The following is a 23,019-nucleotide window of genomic DNA, read 5'->3' as shown; positions in this document are numbered from 1 at the left end:
TTCTGTATAATTGTATTCTTCTTTTCACTCTGTCATTTAGGTCATTATTGTGGAGCCACTATTATGTTGTTGATCCATCCTCAGTTTTCTCCCTTCACAGCCATTGAACTTTTCAAAATCACCAATGGCCTAATGGTAACTTCCCTGAGCAGTTTCATTTCTGTCCTGCAGTTCAATTCAGAAGGACGACTGCATCTTTGATGTATCTAGGTGGTTTAATTCAAAACTCACAGCATAATTATTAACTTGACCGTGTTCAAAGAGGTATTTAATGTCTGATTTGTTATTGTTATCCATCTTCCAATCACTGCCCTTCTTTATGAGGCTTTCGGAAAAGCTCGCTGGTCTTTGTTGTTGTATCTGTGCTTGAAATGCAATACTTGACTGAGGAATCTTACAAATGTTGTATGTATGCAAGACAGAGGAAGTGTTAGTCATAAAAAAATAATGTCAACCCCTATTATTTCACACAGAGTGAGTCCATGTAACTCATTATGGGATTTGTTAAGCCACATTTTACTCCTGAACTAATTAAGCCTTGTCTAAACAAAAGGGGCTGAATACTTATGCAACAAATATATTTTAGTTATGAATGTTTTATTTATATTAAAATGACATTACAGAGTATTTTGTGATGATTGTGAAGAAATACAAGATGTGAAGAAATCCAAGGGGTCTGAACACATTTGCAAGGCACTGTATATATATGGGAGAGAGCTCAAAGTCAAATGAAGTTGCTGTGTGTGTGTGTTTTCTGTGTAACCTTGGCCCTATCTTAACCAGCGTTGCTTTCACAGCTAATAAAGGATGTTTAAAAGCAAGCTGTAACATTCAATGTGTTTTATATGACACGATTAGTCCAAGACCTCAAATCGTAGAAGGAGAAATTGATATTCTCAGGGAGGGAGATCATAACTAGTGGAGGGGGTCAACACACACACACAAACAGACACACACACAAACACAGACACACACACACACACAGACACACACACACAAGCATACACACACACACACACACACACACACACACACAAGCATACACACACACACACACACACACACAAGCATACACACACAAATACACACACAGACACACGCACCCACAATCATACACTTCTGCCAATACTTTATAACATGTGAATGTCTTTTTCTCATCCACTTGAACTCCTTACCCTGAGTAGTTTTATGTGTGTGTGTGCTTGTGTGTGTGTGTGTGTGTGTGTGTGTGTGTGTGTGTGTGTGTGTGTGTGTGTGTGTGTGTGTGTGTGTGTGTGTGTGTGTGTGTGTGTGTGTGTGCTTGTGTGTGTGTGTGTGTGTGTTGTACTTAACTGTGTGTTCTTGATGTGTTTGTACATCTTAACTAACAAGCTGTCTGTCTATTTGAGTTCCAGTTGAGCTGATGTGATGAATACTGTTGTAACCACTCCGCTTCAGTCAACATTGCTCTCAAAAGGCCAAGACATAATGACCAGTGGCTGATAATGTAAAACACAGCTAAAACATTAAAAACATTGAAAATAAGTTTAGGGCTCTTCATTTCTGTTAGTATTTCATGACAATAACAATCAAAGATAAAAAGGAGGGAAGAAGGGTCAGAAAGAAAGAAAGAGAAGAGAAAGATAAGTACAAAAAAATACAAAAATGCTCCAGACAATCCTGCTGTTGTTACAGTGTAAACTCCAGTCTGACCTGTGTCTCTGTTAGCAGGTGTGTGAAGCAGACAGACAGACAGACAGACAGACAGACAGACAGACAGACAGACAGACAGACAGACAGACAGACAGACAGACAGACAGACAGACAGGTAGGTGTGGGTCTGTGTTTGTTCTTATCATAGTCTCTCTCCACAGGAGGTGTATGGTGAGCTGTGACCTGGTGGTCCAGACTGTACTCACTACACTAATGTCCCCTGGGACACCCAGACACAGCCCCTATCTCCCTGGGACACTGCCTGTTGCCTTCTATTGCCTCGACTAATCCTTCTGACACACATAAAGGTACGGACGCAAGCACACATGCACACGCACACACACACACGTGTACACACACACCTCAGTGATCATTAGTATGGATGAGAGAGTGTGTCGAGAGGAGATCAGACAATCTGTAATCACATCGCCTGTGTGACATACTGTACTGCTAATAAGATGGACCTGTGAACATGGTCTCTCACTCTCTCTATCCCTTTGTCTCTCGCTCTTGCCATCTTTCTCCCTCCCCCTTCTTTTGCTCTCCCTCCCACTCATAATCAGTGGGAGAGGGTCCTTAATGGGAATGTTAATCAGAGACTAACACACACACACAGAGAGAGAGAGAGACACACACAGAGAGAGAGAGGAGAGAGAGAGACACACATACACAAACACACAGAGAGACACACACAAACAGACACATACACTCTCTCACACACACACACACACATAAACATACACAGAGACAGCCACGACAGACCTGCTGTATCTCATCATCACACACAATAACAGATATCCCATTTAATATCAAGCTATTAGATTAAATGTAATTAAGATGAATTAGAAACAATTTCATGCCCAAACTAAGCTTGAAAACACCATCTGATAAACATTATATTTCTATAATATTTAGTCAATTAAACTGCAGATTTACAATCATAACTCTGGGTTTTTCTATATTTCTTAATTCCATTCTTTTACTTTTAGATTTGTGTGTATTGTTGTGTATTGTTAGATATCCCTTCATCCTTCTCTCTCCCCTCCCTTCCTTCTCTCTCCCTTTTTCCTTCTTTCTCCCCTCCTTCCTTCTCCCTCTCTCTTTCCTTCTCTCTCCCCTCTCCCGCCTTCATTATCTCTCCCTCTTTCTCCTTCCTCTCCTCTCCCCATTCCTCCTTTCTTCTCTCTCTTCCTCTCCCTCCTTCCTTCTCGTCCCCCTCTCTTTCCCTCCTTCTCTCCCCTCTCCCTACTTCCTTCCTTGTCTCTCCCTCCTTCCTTCTTTGTCTCTCCCCCTCTCCCTCCTTCCTTCTCTCTCCCCCTTTCCCGCCAACACCTCCCTCCCTCCCTCCCTCCCTCCCTCCCTCCCTCCCTCCCTCCCTCCCTCCCTCCCTCCCTCCCTCCCTCCCTCCCTCCCTCCCTCACTTCCTTCCTTCCTTCCCTCCCTCTCCTCCTTTCCTTCTCTCTCCCTCCCGCCATCTGGCGTCCAGCCAAAAGCTCTCCTGACCGCTTTGGAAAAAGATTTACTACGCCAGAGGTAATTATTAGGAAGGGGGAATTATTAACAATAGAGTTATGGTATATAAATCTGTCTGTGTTTCATTAAAACATGTTTTGAAACATTAACTTAATACCAATTCATTAGACTAAGTGGAGTCCCAGACAAGACGAGGGGGAGAGGAGAGGAGAGGGGAAGTATGAGCAAAGAGGAGGAGAGGTAAGGGAAAGCATGTTTAGTGGAGGGGTGACCTGTTCTCATCGTCATTGAGGGAAGTGTGTTTTCATGTCTAATAAACTAAACTACAAACCACAGTATGAGTGGGTCACAAACTCAGGGGAAGAAAACACACCATGGGTTTGGTGAGAGTGTGTTACGACCAATGATCCCTCTAAGCTGAGCGTGGGTGCAGGCGCGCAGCTCCCCGGGACTGCCGTTCAGAAGAAATATCAGCCTGCACAGAGAAGCACAAGATTGAACTTCACTCAACTCTAGAGTTTTCCACCAAAATTAACACTATCAACTTTTCCCTTTGTGGGAATTCTGATCTAATCAACACAATAGTAGCCACTTTCAATGTAACATACCGAAACAAAACAAACTATGCAAGAGATTTTGTTGTAGGCAGAATGCAACGGAGTAGGATTCTATTGCAATGACATTCACGACTCATCCTGTACTCTACACAGACTGTTGCGGCATAACTAATCAGAGCTGCAGTAGGCCTATATGCAAATAGACCATTGCCATATATGGATCTGTGCCATTCACTTTGAACTGGACTTTGTTTACAGCATGAGGGGTCGTGATTATTATGAGCTTGTTTTAAGATCAAAGCGAGAGCTACATGTAGCCACGCGTCCACATTTGTTCATATCCAAGAGCACAAAACATGTGTTTTTCATTCTCAAATCACTAAGATGTCAGATCAACACACACACACACACACACACACACACACACACACACACACACACACACACACACACACACACACACACACACACACACACACACACACACACACACACACACACACACACACACAATTTCCTCCCATCTTTATAGGCTATAGTTAGTCCTTTTAGAACATCTGGGCAAGGTATCATTATGATAGTTTTAAACCAGCGACTGCTAGCTTATATTCACTTGTTTGTGAGCTAGTTAGTTAGTAGGGTTTTTGCAGACAAAGGAGTATCATATAGTCCAAAGCTCACCCATATTGGTTCAAAGAGCCGCAAGCTAATACACACACACGCAAGTGCACCCCCCCCACCCCCCCAAAGACATGCACAGACATTTAGCAGCTGTCCCTTTAGAAGGCTTTTGAATGGCCACTCCAAAACAGACTCTTCTGGCTCGTAACCATCATTAGTGCTATTACACAAAAAACTGCCTGATGCTAACCTTTCTGCCGCAGACCTCTGACTCTCTCTCTATCTGTGTGTTTGTCACTAACTTCTCCTCAAAACACAGTTTCTCCAGCCAGCAAACTAGACCAGAGTCTTCTGGCATTGAGAACACCTACGAGCCAGGAAACTGCTTGCAGAAGGCACACAATGGCTACCATTCACCTCCCAACAAACAGGACTTGGCATTTTCTGGCATAGAGGACCAGGAAACTGCCTGTGTAGGGAGAATTCTGGCACAAAATGGCTGCTGGGGTATGCATCTCCCAGGTGGGTGGTGGATGAGCTGAGCTGAAAGAATTATAAAACTCCCTCCAATGAGAAGCCTTTCATCTGTGCTTCAATTACCTTCTCCCTCTCTCTTTCTCCTCCTTCACTTTCATCTCTCTCTCTTTGTTTACCATCTGTTCTAGTTTCCTTTTCTACTTCCTACACAGTCTCAGGGATAGTGGAGTGATAGAGGTAGACATGTATAAGGGTAAGGTAACAGGGATACTGGAGTGATAGAGGTAGACATGTATAGGGGTAAGGCGACAGGGATACTGGAGTGATAGAGGTAGATATGTATAAGGGTAAGGTAACAGGGATACTGGAGTGATAAAGGTAGATATGTATAGGGGTAAGGCGACAGGAATACTGGAGTGATAGAGGTAGATATCTATAGGGGTAAGATGACTAGGCATCAGGAGTGTATAGGATGATTGTATGTGAGTGTGTGTGTGTGTGTGTGTGCGTGTGTGTGTGCGTGTGTGTAGAGTCAATATAAATGTGTTTGCATGTTATGTGTGTGTTGGAGTGCCAGTATGCGTGAGTGTGTAGAGTCCTGTGAGTGTGAATAAAAAATAAAAAATTAAATACAAGGGTCAACTCAGATAGTCTGTGTAGCCATTTTGTTAGCTATTTAGCAGTCTTATGGCTTGGAGATAGAAGCTGTTCAGGAGCCTGTTGGTGTCAGACTTGATGCACCGGTACCTCTTGATGTGCGGAAGCAGAGGGAACAGTCTATGGCTTGGGTGGCTGGCGTCTTTAACAATTTTCTGGGCCTTCCTTTCACACCACCTGATATAGAGGTCCTGGATGGCAGGGAGATGGTCCCAGTGATGTGCTGGGCTGTCTGCACCACCCTCTGTAGTGCCATGCGATTGAGGGTGGTGCTGTTGCCATACCAAGCCTTCTTCACGACTGTGCGCATATGAGTGGACCATTTTAAGTCCTTAGCGTTTTGGACACGAGGAACTTAATTAAAGCTCTCGACACGCTCCACTGCAGCCCCGTTGATGTGGATGGGTGCGTGTACGCCGCCTGTTTCCTGTAGTTCACCATCAGCTCCTTGGTCTTACTAACATTGAGGGAGAGATTGTTGTCCCAGCACCACACTGCCAGGTCACTGACCTCCTCCCTGTAGGCTGTCTCATCGTCGCTGGTGATCAGGCCATTGAGTCGTCAGCAAACTTGATGATGGTGTTGGAGTCGTGTGTGGCCATGCAATCGTGGATGAACAGGGAGTACACGAGCGGACTAAGCACACACCACGGTGGGTCCCCCGTGTTGAGGGTCCTCCGTGTTGAGGGTCAGTGTAGCGGAGGTGATGTTGCCTTCCCTCACCACGTGGGGTAGGCCCGTCAGGAAGTCCAGGATGCAGTTGCAAAGGGAGGTTTTCAGTCCCAGGGTCCTAAGCTTGGTGACGAGCTTGGAGAGGACAATGTTGCTGAATGCTGAGCTGAAGTCAATGAACAGCATTCTCACATAGGTATTCTAAGTGACAGTGTGTTCAGATCTTTCTCTTCTCGTTGCTTCCTTTCTGTCATTAACTTTGAAGAATAACCTAAGGCCTTGTAACAGATGCTGATGTCTTAAAAGAGCCTCCTCAAACACACACACACCCACACCAGATGCTGTTGTGTAGAGAATTCCTTCCTTGACAGAGACACCTCACTTCCTCTTTTAGACAGACTAAAAAGTGTTCCTCCCGAATATATCCATTACAAACACATCTCACTCTCCTCCACCCCCCACCTTCTCTCTCCATATCTCTCTTTTTCAAAAAGCTGGTCAATACCTCTCTCCCTCTCTCTTTTTTTTACAGAGGAGGTCAATACCTCTCTCCCTCTCAATCCTTTTGTCAGAGAGACATTAAAAGAAAGACAGATGAAAATCATCTAAAAGGGCCAAAGACTTCATGTCTTTCACTCCAGCTATCGTTTCTAAAGAGAGCGAGAGGGAGTAGGAAGGATGCTGAATAGGCTTTCATATGCTAATTTACTTGTCACCTCCAGACATAGACTAAGACTTCCTGTTCCCCTTCTGGCTCGTGAGTCATTCAGGGTGTCCTTGTCCAATCGGGTTAGTGCTAGAGGAGGTTAGATTGATAAGTTTGACTGGTTGATTGGAGTTAATGTACAAATCCTGTCATCCAAAAACACCATGAGAAGTATCTCTCATGGCTCCTGCAGCGGATATAACTTCTATGAGACATTTTTCAGTCTAAAAACCAAAAGACTTTTAAACAGATGGCCTAGCCCTTAATTCAACTTCTCACCACTCTTCAACAACTTCTTAATAAAAACACAAACAAACAACTATCGAAAATGACGGTGATCTGGCATCCGACCAAAGCCTGGAGTGTCGTTTGGCGAGCTCTTCACAGCTCTTTAAGGGAGAGAGGCATGGCGGTAAGAGACAATCAGAAGTAGAGAAAGGGTAGGCACCACACACACCAACACACACACCAACACACACACGCACACACACACACCAACACACACACACACACATACACCAACACAGACACCAACACACACACACATACACACACCAACACAGACACACACACACACCAACACAGACACACATACCAGCACACACACACCAACACACACCAACACCAACACAGACACACACACCAACACACACAATACAGACACACCAACACAGACAGACACCAACACACACACCAACACCAACACACACCAACACCAACACACACACACCAACACATGCATACCAACACTCACACATACACACACACATACCAACACAGACACACACACCAACACACGCATACAAACAAACAAACAAACACACACACACACACACACACACACACACACACACACACACACACACACACACACACACACACACACACACACACACACACACACACACCAACACCAACACCAACACCAACACAGACACAGACACAGACACACACCAACATACACAAAGACAATACAGACACATACACACACGCTAGAGAACTGACGACTTGTAAAAACTTCTCTAACAACTTCTGAGGAACAGAAAAAAACAAATGGGGGAACGGTTTGACGAGTGTAACCATCTGCTGATCCCATCACATGCCAGTCGCTCGCATTGTTCCCACCTGCCAGCCTGCCAACTAGCCCGCAGCAAAGCCCTTGCAGTAAAAAACGCTACACACACACACGCACACAGCAATAACTACACACAGTCTCGGCATAACTGTGGTGCTGTGTCTGAGGGGGGTTGGGTGTTTTTCATGTTTTCCCCCTGCAGGAACAATGGACAGACGCCACTTTATTTAACGGGAACAGAGAAGAACATAACACACCACAAATCACAGTTTTTACGAGCCATATTACTAAGATATCACCCGCTCCCCTGCCAACACAGACCGAGGGGGAGTAGGGCGTATGGTGTGTGTGTTAGTGTGTGTATGTGTGTGTGTGCGTGCATGCGCGTATGTGTAAGTTAGTGTATGTGTACATTAGTGTACACAGTGTGTGTCTCTCTCTCCCTCCCTCTTTCTCTCCGATGCTAGGATGAATCAGTGTCACTCCGTTTTGCTGTAATGAAAGCTGTAGAGCAGTGAGAAATAGAGAAGAAAAGGAGGATATACTGAAAAGATAACACAAAGAAAGAGGAAGAAAATAGAGGGAAAGAATAATGAGATAAGCATGGAAATGTTGAATAGACACTGGGCTAGGGAGAGGAATAAAGATTGATATAGGCAGAGCGAAGATGGTATAGAAAAATGAAAAGGAAAGAGAGAGAGGGGGAGAGAGAGAGAAGAAGCTGAGGGAAAGAGAGATAGGGAGAGAGAGAGAGAAGAAGCTGAGAGAAAGAGAGAAAGAGATGAGTTATGATTGGTTATCACTGCTGATTTCAGATTCTGTACGATTCTTTAAAAACCTGCCTGCCGGTTTTTAATACACCACCCCTATTGCACCTTCCAGTGCAATCTTCCTTCCTTCCTTCCTTCCTTCCTTCCTTCCTTCCTTCCTTCCTTCCTTCCTTCCTTCCTTCCTTCCTTCCTTCCTTCCTTCCTTCCTTCCTTCCTTCCTTCCTTCCTTCCTTCCTTCCTTCCTTCAATTCTTCCTCCTTCCTTCACTCAATGTTTCTTGCCCTCGCTCACTAGAAAAAAATCATATTATCCCCAATGGTCCCATATACTCTCTCATCTTCTTTCTCACTCTATTTCTCTCTTCTCCCTCCATCATCCTCTCTCTCCTCCCTGTTCTCTCTCAGCTTCTTTTCTCACTCTATTTTTCTCTTCTCCCTCCATCACCCTCTCTCTCCTCCCTGTTGTCTCTGTATTCTGGACATCTCTATTTCTCCTTTCCCTACTTGTCTCTCAAGTGCTGTCTTTGATCTCATGCAATCTGCAGTCAAACACACACACAATTCTGTTTCGAGGTTCTCTATTAGAAAGCACTAATCAACCCCCAGCCCTGCCTCCATCCCCCTATACAAGTCATGGCAGAATGAAAGGAAGGAAAGAGTGGGAGGAGAGAGAAGAGGTTCATGGCTAGGAGGGATGAAGCTAATGTCAAAGTAACATCAAAATTTGGATGTTTGACTGGCGTCGGGGAGAATTTTAGCTAACCCTAACCCCTTTCCTAAATTGCAAGGGAAACTTCACCACTAGACACTATTTGGGGTGTTTTTCCAGTCTCACTACATCATTATGAGTGATGAGGTGTTTCAGACATAATTATGAGTGATGAGGTGTTTCAGACATAATTATGAGAAGGTGTTTCAGACATAATTATGAGTGATGAGAAGGTGTTTCAGACATAATTATGAGTGATGAGAAGGTGTTTCAGACAAAATTATGAGTGATGAGAGGTGTTTCAGACATAATTATGAGTGATGAGAGGTGTTTCAGACATAATTATGAGTGATGAGAAGGTGTTTCAGACAAAATTATGAGTGATGAGAGGTGTTTCAGACATAATTATGAGTGATGAGAAGGTGTTTCAGACATAATTATGAGTGATGAGAAGGTGTTTCAGACATAATTATAAGTGATGAGTAGGTGTTTCAGACATAATTATGAGTGATGAGTAGGTGTTTCAGACATAATTATGAGTGATGAGAAGGTGTTTCAGACATAATTATGAGTGATGAGAAGGTGTTTCAGACATAATTATGAGTGATGAGAAGGTGTTTCAGACATAATTATGAGCGATGAGGTGTTTCAGACATAATTATGAGTGATGAAAGGTGTTTCAGACATAATTATGAGTGATGAGAGGTGTTTCAGACATAATTATGAGTGATGAGAAGGTGTTTCAGACATAATTATGAGTGATGAGAAGGTGTTTCACACATAATTATGAGTGATGAGGTGTTTCACACAAAATTATGAGTGATGAGAGGTGTTTCAGACATAATTATGAGTGATGAGAAGTGTTTCAGACATAATTATGAGTGATGAGAAGGTGTTTCAGTCATAATTATGAGTGATGAGAGGTGTTTCAGACATAATTATGAGTGATGAGATGTGTTTCAGACATAATTATGGACTATAGCTGTATTTTTTTTTTATTTGCACCGGGAGAGTTCAACCAATGACGTCATTGGTTGATTGAGTCTGATGTCTGATAAGCAAATTATAGGAGTCATATTTTTTAGCAATTATTATGGCCTTTGTGTTTCGCCGATTGCACGATCTCACTAGCAGAAAGTAGATATGGTTCTCCTTGTTCAATAGAACCATTGGACTCTCTGCCAGGACATTGAAGGATATCTAGGTTGACTCCTTTTCCCTGGCTTTGTACAGACTACAGTTTGACGGGAGCCCTTCTTCCTTGTTCCTACCCTCTTAGGCAAGCTTTTCAAAACGGGGGGCAGTACTAGTTTACAGGTACATGGAAGCTATGTTACCGTGCACTGTCTATCCGAGATAATTAATTAGCTACAATGGCAGCTTCTGATGATTCCTCATTCCAAGAAGAGCTGGACGATGAAACATTTTTTTTATGTTATTTTACATAGGAACATACAGCCCTATTTATTTGAGCCTGAATACACTGAAGAGCAGTTGAGACAGTGACAAAAATAACTGTGAGACTAGCAAGCAGCGGCAGCAGCCTAGACCATCTGGGCTGGACCAGGACTCAGGAGGGCAAATTACAAACAAGTAAGTTGTTTTGCTATCTGTAGCTAGCTAGCAATAAAAGCTTTCTTTTTACACTAGGCAGTGTTGTTCAGTACAGTACAATTTGGTGATCGATTTGACCATATCAAGGCTTGCTAGTACCATTACAAGACAAACTAAAACCAAGTTTAGCTAGCTAGCTAGCTCTATATTTAATATACCTAAAATGTACTGTAGTCTAATGTTATAGCTAGCAAGCTAACTAGCCTAGCTAGCCTCAATGTCTCTCATTATGAGCAAAACTGAAGAAATGTTGTGATGATAATGGTGGAGAGTAAAGGAATGATTTTGGGTTTATGACTCATATTAGTCTTGGAGTTACTATACTTGTGTGATATAGCTAGCTGGCTAGCAAACGTGTGTCTGTGACATGTCTCATTCTACACCATGCTGTTACAGTAGGAAAACAGACAGTACACAATGACTACCCATGAATGTGTAATAGCATTTTTGACTCTCTCACACATTAAATACTGCTTGGACACAAAGAAGTTGATTACTCTCAAGAAGAGATGTGAAAGGTCCCATAACAACAATCTCCCCTTGAAGCTAGTTTATCCAAATACATTTAAAGAAAATCAAAATGAATTAACGCAGGAAATTAAGTAAACACTTCATTGGTATCGGATGCAGCATGAATAATTAAGTCACTTGTCAGTACACCTTAAAAAAATATTATATTAAACACTATTATATATTCTGTATACAGTTGAAGTCGGAAGTTTACATACACCTTAGCCAAATTCATTTAAACTCAGTTTTTCACAATTCCTGACATTTAATCCTAGTAAAAATTCCCTGTCTTAGGTCAGTTAGGATCACCACTTTATTTTAAGAATGTGAAATGTCAGAATAATAGTAGCGAGAATGATTTATTTCAGCTTTAATTTCTTTCATCACATTTCCAGTGGGTCAGAAGTTTACATACACTCAATTAGTAACTTGGGTCAAACGTTTCGGGTAGCCTTCGACAAGCTTCCCACAACAAGTTGGGTGAATTTTGTCCCATTCCTCCTGACAGAGCTGGTGTAACTGAGTCAGGTTTCTAGTCCTTGCTCGCTCACACTTTTTCAGTTCTGCCCACAAATCTTCTATGGGATTGAGGTCAGGGCTTTGTGATGGCCACTCCAATACCTTGACTTTGTTGTCCTTAAGCCATTTTGCCACAACTTTGGAAGTATGCTTTGTCTATTTGGAAGACCCATTTGCGACCAAGCTTTAACTTTCTGACTGATGTCTTGAGAAGTTGCTTCAATAAATCCACATCATTTTCCTACCTCATGATGCCATCTATTTTGTGAAGTGCACCAGTCCCTCCTGCAGCAAAGCACCCCCACAACATGATGCTGCCACCCCCATGCTTCACGGTTGGGATGGTGTTCTTCGGCTTGCAAGCTTTCCCTTTTTTCCTACAAACATAGCGATGGTCATTATGGCCAAACAGTTCTATTTTTGTTTCATCAGACCAGAGGACATTTCTCCAAAATGTACAATCTTTGGCCCCATGTGCAGTTGCAAACCGTAGTCTGGCTTTTTTACGGCGGTGTTGGAGCAGTGGCTTCTTCCTTGCAGAGTGGCCTTTCAGGTTATGTCGATATAGGACTCGTTTTGCTGTAGATATAGATACTTTTGTACCCGTTTCCTCCAGCATTTTCACAAGGTCCTTTGCTGTTGTTCTGGGATTGATTTGCACTTTTCGCACCAAAGTATGTTCATATCTAGGAGACAGAACGCGTCTCCTTCCTGAGCGGTATGACGGCTGCGCGGTCCCATGGTGTTTATAGTTGCGTACTATTGTTTGTACAGATGAACGTGGTATCTTCAGGCGTTCGGAAATTGCTCCCAAGGATGAACCAGACTTGTGGAGGTTTACAATTTTCTTTCTGAGGTCTTGGCTGATTTCTTTTGATTTTCCCATGATGTCAAGCAAAGAGGCACTGAGTTTGAAGGTAGGCCTTGAAATACATCCACAGGTACACCTCCAATTGACTCAAATGATGTCAATTAGCCTATGTGAAGCTTCTAAAGCCATGACATAATTTTCTGGAATTTTCCAACTGTTTAAAGGCACAGTCAACTTAGTGAACGTAAACTTCTGACCAACTGGAATTGTGATACAGTGAATTATAAATTAAATAATCGGTCTGTAAACAATCGTTGGAAAAATTACTTGTGTCAAGCACAAAGTAAATGTCCTAACCGACTTGCCAAAACTATAGTTTGTTAACAAGACATTTTTGCAGTGGTTGAAAAACGAGTTTTAATGACTCCAACCTAAGTGCATATAAACTTCTGACTTCAACTCTATATACAGTACCACTCAGAAGTTTGGACACACTTACTCATTCAAGGGTTTTTCTTTATTTTTACTATTTCTACATTATAGAATAATAGGATAAACATCACAACTATGAAATAACACATATGGAATCATGTAGTAACCAAAATAGTGTTAAACAAATCAAAATATATTTTAGATTTTTCAAAGTTTGCCTTTTACATTTTACATTTTAGTCATTTAGCAGACGCTCTTATTCAGAGCGACTTACAGTAGTGAATGCATACATTTCATACTGGTCCCCCGTTGATGATATCTTTGCCTACTCTTGGCATTCTCTCAACCAGCTTCATCTGTAATGCTTTTCCGACAGTCTTGAAGGAGTTCCCACATATGCTGAGCACTTGTTGGCTGCTTTTCCTTCACTCTGTGGAGAACTCATCCCAAACCATCTCAATCGGGTTTGTGATTGTGGAAGCCATGTCATCTGATGCAGCACTCCATCACTCTCCTTCTTGGTCAAATAGCCCTTACACAGCCTGGAGGTGTGTTGGGTCATTGTCCTGTTTAAAAACAAATGATAATAGGCTTTCTTGAGGACTACCACAGTAAAGGAAGACCCAGAGTTACCTCTGCTGCAGAGGATAAGTTCATTAGAGTTACCAGACATCAACTGTTCAGAAGAGACTGCATGAATCAGGCCTTCATGGTCAAATTGCTGCAAAGAAACCACTACTAAAGGACACTGCTAATAAGAAGAGACTTGCTTGGGCCAAGAAACACGAGCAATGGACATTAGACCAGTGAAAATCTTTCCTTTGGTCTGATGAGGCCAAATTTGAGATTTTTGGTTCTAATCATCATGTCTTTGTGAGGCGCAGAGTTGGTGAACGGATGACATCCGCATGGATCACTAGTCACTTTAACCTGTTGGGTCTAGGGGGCAGCATTTGCACGTCTGGATAAAAAAAATGTACCCGATTTAATCTGGTTACTAATCCTACCCAGTAACTAGAATATGCATATACTTATTATATATGGATAGAAAACACTCTAAAGTTTCCAAAACTGTTTGAATGGTGTCTGTGAGTATAACAGAACTCATTTGGCAGGCAAAACCCTGAGACATTTTCTGACAGGAAGTGGATACCTGATGTGTTGTATTGACTTTAAACCTATCCCATTGAAAAACACAGGGGTTTAGGAATATTTTGGCACTTCCTATTGCTTCCACTAGATGTCACCAGCCTTTACAAAGTGTTTTGAGTCTTCTGGAGGGAGATCTGACCGAACAAGAGCCATGGAACGGTGATGTCCCATTAGACACCTGGCGCGCTAGTTCATGTTGGGTACCCTCGTTCCAATACGTTATAAAAGAGTATGCATTCGTCCACCTTGAATATTATTCATGTTCTGGTTAAAAAAGGCCCTAATGATTTATGCTATACAACGTTTGACATGTTTGAACGAACGGAAATATATTTTTTCCCCTCGTTCATGACGAGAAGTCCGGCTGGCTTACATCATGTGCTAACGAGACGGAGATTTTTGGACATAAATGATGAGCTTTTTTGAACAAAACTACATTCGTTATGGACCTGTGATACCTGGAAGTGACATCTGATGAAGAGAATGAAAGGTAATGGATTATTTACATAGTATTTTCGATTTTAGATCTCCCCAACATGACGTCTAGTCTGTATCGCAACGCGTATTTTTCTGGGCGCAGTGCTCAGATTATTGCAAAGTGTGATTTCCCAGTAAGGTTATTTTTAAATCTGGCAAGTTGATTGCGTTCAAGAGATGTAAATCTATAATTCTTTAAATGACAATATAATATTTTACCAATGTTTTCTAATTTTAATTATTTAATTTCTGACGCTGACTTGACTGCCGGTTATTGGAGGGAAACGATTTCCTCAACATCAATGCCATAGTAAAACGCTGTTTTTGTATATAAATATGAACTTGATAGAACTAAAAATGCATGCATTGTCTAACATAATGTCCTAGGAGTGTCATCTGATGGAGATTGTAAAAGGTTAGTGCATCATTTTAGCTGGTTTTATGGTTTTGGTGACCCTGTCTTTGACTTGACAAAACATTACACACAACTCTTGTAAATGTACTGTCCTAACATACTCTAAATTTATGCTTTCGCCGTAAAACCTTTTTGAAATCGTAAAACGTGGTTAGATTAAGGAGATGTTTATCTTTCAAATGGTGTAACATAGTTGTATTTTTGAAAAATTTGAATTTTGACATTTATTTGGATTCAAATTTGCCGCTCTTGAAATGCACCTGCTGTTGATGGAGTGCACCACGGGTGGCACGCTAGCGTCCCACCTAGCCCCAAGAGGTTAAATAATGCCACTTTAATAATGTTTACATATCTTACATTACTCATCTCATATGTGTCGTGTCTCTGACTGATTAAAAACTACTTAGGGCTATGCCACATTCTTCTCAATTTCCGCCTGAATGACGTGCCCAAAGAAAACTGCCTGTTGCTCAGGCCCTGAAGCCAGGATATGCATATAATTGGTACTATTGGAAAGAAAACACTTTGAAGTTTGTTGAAATGTTAAAATAATGTAGGATAATATAACACAATAGATATGGTAGGAGAAAATCCAAAGTTTGTTTGAGAGACCATGCTCTTACAATTGCAAGTATAAGGGCATACTGGAAAATAGCTCCCAGGATGCAATTCCTATGGCTTCCACAGGGTGTCAGCAGTCTATGTTCAAGGTTTCAGGCTTGTAACTTCCAAAATGAATAAGAAATATCAGTGTTTGAAGACAGGACGCAAAAGCTAAAATCGGTTTCTTATTGAACATACTTCTTTCCGTAAGAAATATAGTTTGAATACATTTTAGGGTATCTAAGGAGTAAATAGAAATGTATTTTGACATGTTGAAAAAAAGTTTAGGGGTAGATTTTCAGACTCTGCATGTTGAACGAGTGGATTACTCAAATCGATGGCACCAACTAAACTGACTTTTTGGGATATAAAGAAGGATTTTATCTAACAAAACAACACTACACATTATAGCTGGGACCCTTTGAATGACAAATCAGAGGAAGATTTTAAAAAAGTAAGTGAATATTTATTCGCTATTTGGGAATTTATGAAACCTGTGCCGGGGGAAAAATATTTTGATGTGGGGTGCCGTCCTCAAACAATCACATGGCATGTGTTCGCTGTAATAACTACTGTAAATCGGACAGTGCAGTTAGATTAACAATAATTTAAGCTTTCAACTGATATAAGACACTTATATGTTCCTAAATGTTCAATATCCATCATTTTTATGATTATTTATTTGAATTGTGTGCCCTCCAGTTTCACCGGAAGTTGTCGCGCTAGCGGGATGCCTAGCCCTATTATACGTCATGCTATTTTCTAAATTGATTAACTAACGTTTGATTGATTATGTGATTGATTTAAAGCATGCAACAATTAACTCGTCAATAACCTGGGGCACCACAGAAGCATTAGTTTATATAGAGCGGCTATCTCCCGAATCCACTCTTGAAGAACTTTTATATCAATAGCAGTCAATTATTAATCGTCACCTTATTCAGTCTTGTCTGAACGTCGTAAAATTCTTGGTTATCTTCACAAACCCTGGCTATCAAGTTGAATCAACAATTCAAAAAATGGCTTAATTATTTATTTACTAAATAATCACACAGAATTACATATACACAGGATGGATCTTACATCGATTACTAATCATGTCATAAAATAAAAAGTCCCTAGCGGACGAAACCGATATCAGAGCTGGTTACACAAAGAAAGAGGGTTGGGTTTGAATGAAAGAGCGGGAAGACTGAGGGACAAAAGAGATTGGGTCTCTATTGGACCTTGAAAAGCTATGCTAACGTAAATACAGAATCTTATGCATTCTAATAACCGCCCATTCGGAAAAGGAAAATGCAAGATATATATTTGCGCTGCGCAAATAGATGGGTCCAGGATGGAAGACTGGTTTGCCCAGAAGAGATTTCCCTTGTCCCTTGTAGAATCTGTCTGGTCATAGTGTTGTAGGGCAGATACGTTATACCCTGTCTTCTCAGGAGATTGTCTGTCCTTTCCTAGGCCATGTACATTTACAACTGCAGCTGATAACTCGACTTCTAGGATGTATCACTTCTTCTTTAGTGAATAAGAGTTCAAAGGTCATACCATTTTGCCATAATCAGCTCACGCTGTATTCTGGCTAGTGTAGTAGAAATTCATCTTTACAGCGTGGTGATCATCAACTCCACGTGATTTGGTCTCATGTAAATTTTGTTATGTAGAGGTGATATTCAACCATTCGCAACCACAGCTCACGCTGGGGTTTGCTTAGTCTGACGTGAATTGGGTCACGGGGGCTTTAACACTGGAGAAGAAAAGGGCTTGTTTCTCTCCTCTCAACCAATGTCCGTTCACTTGGGCGTGGCCACTGAGTGAGCATAGTTTACTTATGAAAACAATGCTCTCCTTTAGAAGCTAAAATTACATTTAATCTTTTCACAAATAGTTTCATATTTAAACATTTAAATTGCACAATTCCATGTGAATCTGATAACTATAATGAGTAGACTTTCTAAGATACAATTTATATTGTCCGATCATCAGATATAATGTCCCAGACACCAACTGATCTGACATCATATTCTTTATGTGCCAACAGACACTTTCAACTGGTTGGATTACATAAATATTGTTATTTTCCCCAACCTTTTTATGTTACCATACTCTATGTTATCAAAGTGCTTTCCAAGAGTCCATTCTGTAGAGTGGAGAGAAAAGGGGGAAAGGTATTTAAACCTCCCCCAACAGGGCAACGTCATGACATATGTGTATACTGTATCTTAAACCATCTATTGCATCTTGCCCTATGCCACTCGGTCATCGCTCATCCATATATTAATATGTACATATTCTTATTCCATCCATTTAGATTTGTGTGTATTAGGTAGTTGTGGAATTGTTAGATTACTCGTTTGGATTTCTCTACACTCGCATTAACATCTGCTAACCATGTGTATGTGACCAATAAAATTTGATTTGATTTGTGTGGTTCCCACCGTGAAGCACGGAGGAGGTATAAGGGCACAAGGCGAGACCCAGATGCAGACACAGGAGGCAGATGTTTATTAACAATCCAAAAGGGTTAGGCAAAAGAATGGTCGTGGACAGGCAAAAGGTCAAAACCAGTTCATAGATCCAGAGGTACAGAATGGCAAGCTCGAGGTCAGTGTAGGCAGAATGGTCAGGCAGGCGGGAATGGAGTCCAGAAAAACAGGCAAAGGTAAAAACCGGGAGGACTAGTAAAAGAGAATAGAAAAGCAGGAGCACGGGAAAAACATGCTGGTTGACTTGAACATACAAGACGAACTGGCACAGAGAGACAGGAAACACAGGGATAAATACACCGGGGAAAATAAGCGACACCTGGAGGGGGTAGAGACAATCACAAAGACAGGTTAAACAGATCAGGGCATGAAAGGAGGTGTGATGTTGTGGGGATGCTTTGCCGGTGACACTATCGGTTGATTTATTTAGAATTCAAGGGACACTTAACGAGCATGGCTACCACAGCATTCTGCAGTGATACGCCATCCCACTTAGTGGGACTATCAATGGTTTTTGAACAGGACAATGACCCAACACACCTCCAGGCTGTGTAAGGGCTACTTGACCAAGAAGGAGAGTGCTGCATCAGATGACCTGGCCTCCACAATCACCCGACCTCAACCCAATTGAGATGGTTTGGGATGAGTTGGACCGCAGAGTGAAGGAAAAGTAGCCAACAAGTGCTCATCATATGTGGGAACTCCTTTAAGACCGCTGGAAAAGCATTCCAGGTGAAACTGGTTGAGAGAGTGCCAAGAGTGTGCAAAGCTGGCATCAAGGCAAAGGGTGGCTAGTTTGAAGAATCTAAAATCTAAAATATATTTGGATTTTTTTAACACTTTGTTATTTCATAGTTTTGATGTCTTCACTATTATTCTACAATGTATAAAATAGTAAAAATAAAGATGAAACATTGAAGTATGTATATGTACAACAGCTAGAAATATCTATACCACAATGCAATGTGGGCATACTAGGCATTCTATATTATACTAAAACATCAGTCTAACTGAATATGGGTATTGTGTTGGTTGAATTTTCAAGGCAGGTTACATATTGTTCTTCAGCTGGTGAACCTCTTCTTGTGTTGGGTAATGGCAGCTGGTTTAGCAGTCTTTGGCGCTGTGGTGATGTTGGCAGGGCTGTTGGGTTTGGGGATCTGTGACTCGGGCTCCTTGTAGACAATTGTCTGGTCCTTTCTGCACTCCACAGCCAGGTGGAGAAGCCACTCTTACACGTTTTTCACCACCCACTGCTTCGACCTCTTGCAGAAGATTTTTTTGCACTGCAAGTCTCCTGGAGAGACGTGAAGCTGATCATGAGGTTGTGTAAAACATGAAGACTGATCATGAGGATGTGGAAAACGTGAAGACTGATCATGAGAATGTGTAAAACGTGAAGACTGATCATGAGGATGTGTAAAACGTGAAGACTGATCATGAGGATGTGTTAAACGTGAAGCTGATCATGAGGATGTGTAAAACATGAAGACTGATCATGAGAATGTGTAAAACGTGAAGACTGATCATGAGAATGTGTAAAACGTGAAGACTGATCATGAGAATGTGTAAAACGTGAAGACTGATCATGAGAATGTGTAAAACATGAAGACTGATCATGAGGATGTGTAAAACATGAAGCTGATCATGAGGATGTGTAAAACGTGAAGACTGATCATAAGGATGTGTAAAACGTGAAGACTGATCATGCGGATGTGTAAACATACAATAACCATAGAACCATACTATGTAAACGAAACAGGGAACAGTAGACTGGTATGTGTTTTGTTACACTCAGAGTCAATAATGGGGCATTGAGGTGGGCTGTTAGCAAAGCTGTCAAAAGTTTGAGGGGGGCTTGACTGATGTACAGTCTAGTCGTGTCTTAGAGTTGTGCTGTTTAGTAGACAAGCACTGCCCACAATAGAGTGAATAGACTAGAAGAGTATACTGACTGTAAGGGTGTGAAAAGTTTGAGGAGCACATGTCTTGTGACAGTTTAGTGTTTTTTCAAGAGGGTATTGTGCTTTCGTAAATACCTTTGGTTGTCCTGGCTTGTGTCAAAGTAAGATGATGTTGAGCTTGAGCATATTCCAGGCTGAAAGCTTTCATCCAATGGGTCTACAGGCTCTGTATTAGTAAAGCTGGTGTCCAGGTTATCGTCGTCAGCAGCATGATTAGTCTGTTGGACACACAGTAGTCAGTGATTCGCAAATATTTGACTACTATGTCCCCATTTATACACACTCAAACAAGGTCCTATATCCACCCCCCCATGTCAACAGATCATTCATACTAACCTTCACACACAATACCCACCCCTAACAGACACCAGTCAGTCACCCAAACCATCCCCTCCTTACTAATACTTCCTTTTCTGCAATTTAGATTTCAAGCCTTGCATTAACTTTCAACTAAGCCTCAACAATACAGAGACAACTACAGCAGAAGTTGTAGCCTCCTTGTAAACACACCAATTATTACAACAAGACACAGCCCATCTTTATGCCTAGCTCCAGCAGATTTATTTGCTCATCATGGAAAGATTTAGTAGATTTTATTAAGCTTTTAGAAGGTGACTAACACTAGTTCCTGGTGCTGAGCTCGATGTTGATGCCTCTACAGATGTTAACGGGATCAGACTCTAAATAAAACACATAGTCACACATAGTTACACGTAGTCTCTGCAATAGTTAGTTAGCTAGCTAGCTACCTAACAGTTAGCTAACGTAACCTAACGAAGCGAACGTTACCTTGCAAAGTTACAAATCACATCGCCAGATAGCAGCTTGCTAATTACACTGATAAGCTTTGCAATGTCTAGCCAGCGTATTATGAAAGCCAGCTAGCTAGATTTTGGTTTAGATAAACAAATGTAGTTCGCCAGCTAGCTAGTTAGCGAGGTAATGTTAGTTACGTTACCACAGCTTGCTGCTCTGATGTTAGCTGATCGGATGACTTCCTCTTTGAAGTGAAGGGGAAAATCGATGGAATAGCAACACTTTTCAATGTTTGACGACATGGCAACCCCATCAGTTGAGACTTCAGTTCCGTTTCGAAATCCTCTGGCTGAAAGTGCTGGCTACAAATGCAGACATTTTTATATTTCTCACATCAACTGGATACACAGGCTGGTACTACATCCTGAAATCGCTATGAATTCTGGATATTGTGGATATAACCAGGAAATGCAGCTGGCCCGTTTCTACTGGTGAGACGCAGAAAAGCTCGGTATTGGCGTGTAGTGAGGAAATTCACCATTTTTATGACACATATGATATGTTAATAACATATTAATGTACATTTATAGTGAAATAGAGCAGCAGTGAAATGTATCTTCAACCTAATTGTCCTAACCTGCTACGTCAATCCCCCCGACCTGCTACACAAATTCTCCTAACCTGCTACGTGAGTTCTCCTAACAGCTACGTGAGTTCTCCTAACCAGCTACCTGCTACGTGAGTTCTCCTAACAGCTACGCGAGTTCTCCTAACCAGCTACCTGCTACGTGAATTCTCCTAACCTGCGACGTGAGTTCTCCTAACATCTACGTGAGTTCTCCTAACCAGCTACCTGCTATGTGAATTCTCCTAACCTGCTACGTGAGTTCTCCTAACAGCTATGTGAGTTCTCCTAACTAGCTACCTGCTACGTGAATTCTCCTGACCTGCTACGTGAGTTGTCCTAACCTGCTACGTGAGTTCTCCTAACCTGTTACCTGAGTTCTCCTAACCTGCTACCTGCTACGTGAGTTCTCCTAACCAGCTATGTCAATTATCCTAACCTGCTACGTGAGTTCTCCTAACCAGATACATGAGTTCTCCTAACCTGCTGTGAACAGTCAATTTCTGACATTAACTGCATCCCATCTAGTCACAATCAGAAAAGAGGGTTGGAGGGAGAGGTAATTGATGGCGGTATATCGACCCCCCTGTAAAACCTAGTTAACACCTCGCCTGCCTTCCAGCATGTGAAATCTGATTAGCTGTATGTGTGTGTCTGTGTGTACTTTTAGTAAACCAGGATTAACACCCTGCCTGTCGGCCATCTTGCCTTTCATGCCACTTTCTTCTTCAACCTTTCAACTTTTACATATGTGAGCGTGTTTTATGTGTGTATTTGTAAACCAGGATTAACACCCTGCCTGTCGGCCATCTTGCTTTTCATGCCACTTTCTTCTTCAACCTTTCAACTTTTACATATGTGAGCGTGTTTTATGTGTGTATTTGTATGTTAGTGCATGTGTGTGTGTGTGTGTGCGTGTGTGTGTGTGTGTGTGTGTGTGTGTGAGAGAGAGAAATTAGGACAGTATCCACTAACTAGATTACACCCAGTCAATAATTAATAGAGCACTCAGCCTGATAGGCAATCACCCTTAATCAATACTAATGTTTTTACAGACCTCAGAACTGTGTGTGTGTATGGTATGTCTATGTGTGTGTGTGTCGAGGGGAAAAATTGCTCTTTAATCTAGTCAGTGTGTATATAGGATAAGCATTAATTTACAGACATTATAAATCACTGGCCTGTCATCTCTCTCTCCTCTCCTCCTTCTCTCCTCTCCTCCTTTGGTACAGGAGAGCTGGAACCTA

General features: G+C 41.7%; 1 protein-coding gene and 1 long non-coding RNA gene across 6 annotated transcripts in view; both read right to left on the bottom strand.

Annotated features, from left to right (window-relative positions):
• The window catches only part of LOC106569453 (ephrin type-A receptor 3-like), a 236,274-nt gene that overhangs the window by 48,181 nt on the left and 165,074 nt on the right, over nucleotides 1–23,019 (bottom strand). The gene's annotated exons all lie outside the window — the stretch shown is intronic.
• LOC145860346 (uncharacterized) lies at nucleotides 8,909–21,338 on the bottom strand. 2 transcript variants are annotated; one of them, XR_014380364.1, is made up of 3 exons: nucleotides 21,181–21,338; nucleotides 20,467–20,609; nucleotides 8,909–13,860 (listed from the first exon to the last, which is right to left on the bottom strand). It is a non-coding gene; the product is annotated as an uncharacterized LOC145860346 (long non-coding RNA). The 2 variants fall into 2 exon arrangements; XR_014380365.1 differs by lacking the exon at nucleotides 8,909–13,860 and adding an exon at nucleotides 13,867–19,724.

The sequence above is a fragment of the Salmo salar genome, chromosome 14 (assembly GCF_965601325.2).
Source record: "Salmo salar chromosome 14, fSalSal1, whole genome shotgun sequence".
NCBI lineage: Eukaryota > Metazoa > Chordata > Actinopteri > Salmoniformes > Salmonidae > Salmo > Salmo salar.
This window is presented reverse-complemented; position numbering and strand designations above follow the sequence as displayed.